Below are 5,232 nucleotides of genomic sequence, written 5' to 3' on the forward strand. Positions count from 1 at the left end.
ATTTTAAAAGGAAATAAATTAGTGATATAGACAAGTCCTGAACAACAGTTTGTGATGAATATCCTTTTTTAAAGTGGCAAGAAGAGAACAAATTCAAATTCATAATTTAACTGCCATGCTAAGTCAAGATAAGTCAAATTGTCTTCTTATTGCTACCACCAAATTATGGGTTGTGTAAGATCTTCTTGTTGTTTTCTTTATTAATCTACCTCCCAACAAGATTCACATTTGAGTACGACTCTATATTAATACAAATTCATCTTAACCCTGGATCTGTTATGTGCTAAGTGCTATCAAATTCCTCAAGTTGTTATATTGCCAAGCCCTCTGTTGTTAAATATCAACTAAAATCCCTATCACATGGAATTTTTTATTCTGCAAATGACGTCCATGGGCCTAGAGCTCTTAGAGCTTTAGTATCAGGCATATGGAATTTTGTTTTTAACTTAAGAAAATCACTACCAGTGGGATATTTTTTGTAATTCTTGAAAAACCATAAATTTTATCAACCTACCATAAAGGATTTGCACAATGATTCAAATATCATTAATAAAGCTTCACAACAGTGATGACTCTACAAGTTAGAGTTGGATGTTGGGAAAATTGGTTGTAACAGAAGGAGCTTGACTTTTCTTCAGATAAATCTCAGTTCAACACTCCACCCAAACATCATGTTCCTCTCTGCATTGATTGTTTTATGGAACTAAGATTGCAAAATTTTAGTTCTTTCCCTTCATTTGTAACGAATATGATGCGTACCTAAATAAAATTCAAGATATCATTAATTTAGGTTGTGGTACTATTAGTCATGTGTTTATGTCTGTCACTATTTTATTTATTTAATTTCTTAAGCAATACAGACAAGGGAACACACACTACAAATAATTGATGGTCTCCTTCCCTCCTTCCTCATATGCATTGTGCAATGTGCCTCTTGTTGCAATAACACAACCTTAATAGAATGTAAATCATAGGAAAATAGAAAGTCCAATAATTCTCAGTGACACCCATAATATTTTGGTGTTTACGGAAACATTTCACCATTTGAATCACCCTCTAAATGGTGCATAATCCCTTATATATGTAGCAATGTTACCAGAATTTTCTTAGGTAGGAGCTTAGCAAGGCGAAAGAGTTAAGAGGTTGAAGAGGGTTGGGAAAAGCTTAACAAATCTTTTGGACAAAATGTTGTACTTTCTAGTTATTTTAAGCAGGTTCGTGAGTCATAGATGCATTGACTCAAACTCATTTGAACTGAGTCAAATTTTGTCAATGAAAGTATGACTTGCCTTTGAGTCATTTTGACTTGTTTGGCTCATGACTCGCACTTAACTTGCAAGTCTCACAATAATATGGACCTGGGAAATTATTCCAAGAAATAGATAGGAAAGCAGTAAATGATTCTACAAAGGAACTTCAAATCAAGATGGTGCTTCATAATTTTCCTTAGAAAATTAAGAATAAGGGAAAATGTTAAACTTGGAAAATAGGGCCAAATTCCATTTTATACATCCCATTGGATGGAGATGATTTTTGCATGAAATTCCTCTTCTTGAGAGGACCAAAATTGACCTAAATATCATCAAATTTGGACAAGAAGAAATGTTTTTTTGAATTTATGTTTTCTCACATGTACATTATCAAGGTCAACCTCTCATCTATGTCAGCTCATTAAGCCCAATGGTTGTGTATCTTGACCTGCCTATTATTTGTATAAATAGAGGTGGTCCTCAACCTCATTAGATACATTTCTTGTGTATCATTCTTGTGATAATTCTTCTCTGTGGCAGCAAAGTTGGTTGGAGAAGAAGATATGGTTTTTTAGGGCGTATCTCTCTTCTTCCATTACAGGTTTAAGTTATCTTCAGGCTAAATGCAGGCAAAACGGTAGACGTGAAATGAATGTGTATGTTTCTTATGAGATGAGGTCTCTTTATTAAGTATTTTGCAACCTCATGGAATCCTATTCAATCAGGCCGCAGTCTTATTGATCAATTGGGTAGTGTAGAGGAAAGTATTTGTGAGGTTTTTTTCCCAATCCTAAGGCCGCAGGTAGGAGCTATACCTACATATTTTGGCAGAGGTGTTTGATTAATGAAAGACCTAATTCAAGGCCTCCTCTCTAAGTGCAGTTACAAAAAGGAGGTCGCAACCCTTTTTTGTGGGTTACAGTCATATAGAGGATTGTTTGTATGGGCTGAGAGGGCTAGGCAGACTCCTCTACCGTAGCTGCAGTTACTCTTAGTAGTAGTGCAATGATCAGAAGAGTTTGTATCATAACTAGATGGTTGATTATCTTTGTTCCTGCAAGCAGACTGATGTAGGGTTCCCTGTGAATTATTCCAAGGCCTATAACCGTGTGTAGGACAACAAAGATTTGGACATGAGAACAAAGAGATTGAAGCAGTTGATAGGAGTCGTTTTGGAGCTACTATGTTAGATAGTGATGGTTTGAATATATCCCTATCCATGTTAAGCTACAACAATAGTAAGTCATCAGCCTTACATATTGTGGAAATTTTTTGCAAGTCAGTTTTCACTCTGAATTCTTGTACTCTCTCTCTGCTAAACACTTCATAATAATAATATGAAGATTTGATCAAGGGTTTTCCCTATCTTGGGATTTTCCCCTGGCTTGAGCCATATCATTGTGTTCTATTGTTTTCGCTTGTTCTCCTCATTAACCGTCTATGTTCTTTCTTTAGTCGGTGTCAATGTGATTATGAATTCCTAATGGAAGTAAACTTGAATTGATATATAAGCTAATGAAGAACATTGAAGTAATTTTCCTAAGAAAAGAACATCATAACATTAAATAACATGGAATAAAAGCTTAGGTGAGGACATGCCCAAGTCAAAGAAAGAACAATCCTTTGTAAAAGTCTCAATGATCTTCTTCATCTGGACATCTGAAGGTGAAAACTGCAATCATCTGAAGTCATAACCCTTGCTCAATATTATATCCTTTAACTCTGTCATCTTCAAGTTATGAACTCCCAATTTCTATTATCAAATCTAAAGTGGAATCCTGAAGTAAAGAGAAGGGAATTCATTAGCTATTTTTGAGTCTAACATAAGAGCAAGAATTCTTAATTATTTCAAGATAAAGGGATTCATTTTTATTGCAGACATCAATAAACGTTTAGCTTATGTTAAGAACCTAATTTTGAGGCTTGGATCCATTTCAGATCTCTAAAGGTTTTTGGCACTAGAAGAAGGTTATTACAAATCAATGAAGCTCTGAATTATGATTTGCACTAGACCTTCATCAAGACAGGCTTTTGTAGTAGTCAAAGTTGTAAACGAGTTAGAGACAATGTAAATCTTCAAACTCCATGTCACAGTAGGGCTTGGATCCTTGGTTATTCATTGTTGGGAATTGGATCTAGCTGAAGCATGCATCACAAAGTATGTGTTTGAAGTTAAAGTCTATGGTTGAAGAATGAATTTTTGGTCCTGAGAATATTGTGGTCACATCAAGGTTGTGTCACGATGAACCTAAAGTCTTGTGACAATATGGTTACTCAAGTTGCAACCACCATTGATATATTACTTTTGCTTGAACCATCCTACGTCACAATCCTGAGCATGAATCTCTTGAAAACAAGGAAAAATATTAGTACATGTGTGTGTCATTGTGGTATAATGTGATTAAAGCTCCCTAGGTTATGACTGTAAGTGAAGAGATGAACTTCGCATAGAATGTGGAATTCTGATTCAAAGATTCTCTTCCAACATCGTTTGGGTATCCTAATGATGATCATTGCAACAACCTATCAGTACATTTATATGCAACTCTTCATTTATTATTTTTGAGTACAGAAGAGAACAAAACTATATTGATGTTCAAATAATCCTGATTATACTGACAACAATGGTGAAAATGTTGGACATTGGACAACATACTTTAAATTATAACTTCGGTATTTATATCGTTTTATTTCTTGTTAAACATAGATGTGCGAATCAATGTCTGCAAGTCAAAATTGTCTCATAGCCCTATCATCATTGTGAGGAGGGTTTGTTGGTATCTTCATAAAATTACCTAGTTGACATTTGAATATATTCCAAGTTATCAAGAAAATCTCCAGTTTGTCACTTCAAGTTGTCCAGAGAAAAATCGTAGTTGCAAATGAAAGGAATTTACTAATAATAATAATATCTGTGACCTGGATGGTACTATTTAAAGTAAACTAGATTGACACCTTAGAATTTTCATAGTATCAAGAGTAATAGTTCTCGGCATGTCTAAGTTCTAATATGATTGAATTTTGTGCATCAATCTCCATGAATCAATATGTTCTATCAATCATCTAGAACTCTATTAGATTGATAGTTCTTTTTTGCACATGCTAGTGCAGTACCTTCAACTTTGGAATATTGGATAAGGGGTGAAGCACCTTGGTCCTTAGGGGTCTTCATTCTTGATGAATAGTTACAAGATCTTGGCATGCCATTTCAGGCCTTTGATCATAAAGTACAAAAACATATGTGATGGCAAATATCTCTACCATCTGGTGAGTAAATATGTATCCAAGTTTCTAAGGAATGAAAAGAATAAAATCTACTGATGATGTGGCTTCAACAACCATTATATGAGCCATCACCACTATTTTTATCTCCATGATAGGATTAACTGAGAAAAAGGGATGGATGCAATTCCTTTTTCCTTTCTCTATGTTGATGTCGCTGAATCTGAGCAATGGTTGATGTCATAATTCCTCCAGCCTTTCCTACCATATCATCAAATATCCTAATATTAAGGGAGAGCTATGATTCAGAGGGAGTTGAATTCTTCCTTAGCTTAAAGGTCTCATAAAATAGAAAAGTTGTTCGTCCAGATTCAAACATCTTGTGGAAAGTCTAAGGTACACTACCAAATTTTTTTGAGTGGTAGTATGGTGAATAGTAAGGTTCTATAATCCACCTTATTTCATGGATGAATCAAAGATTGAAGTATGGGAGCTCTATTGAGACTGGATGTGTAAAGAAGTAAGCATGGCTTATTGAGAAGCCAATTGAATAATCTCTTTAGTGAGCCATTTGAGCACACCTTCATTGTATATTTTTAGAATGAGGTTCACTCCTCTTTAAGAACCCTATGTTCTATGACTGCTTCGAGCATTTTGGCCTCTAGTACCCATTTATTTTGGATATGGTACTACTGGGAGCAATCAAAATCCATCATTTCAAGATGCATGTACATGTTATCATCATCTTCACAAAACTTCT

Source organism: Pinus tabuliformis, chromosome 8, assembly GCF_031772625.1.
Source record: "Pinus tabuliformis cultivar Carrire ecotype Pingquan chromosome 8, CPIR1, whole genome shotgun sequence".
Taxonomy (NCBI): domain Eukaryota; kingdom Viridiplantae; phylum Streptophyta; class Pinopsida; order Pinales; family Pinaceae; genus Pinus; species Pinus tabuliformis.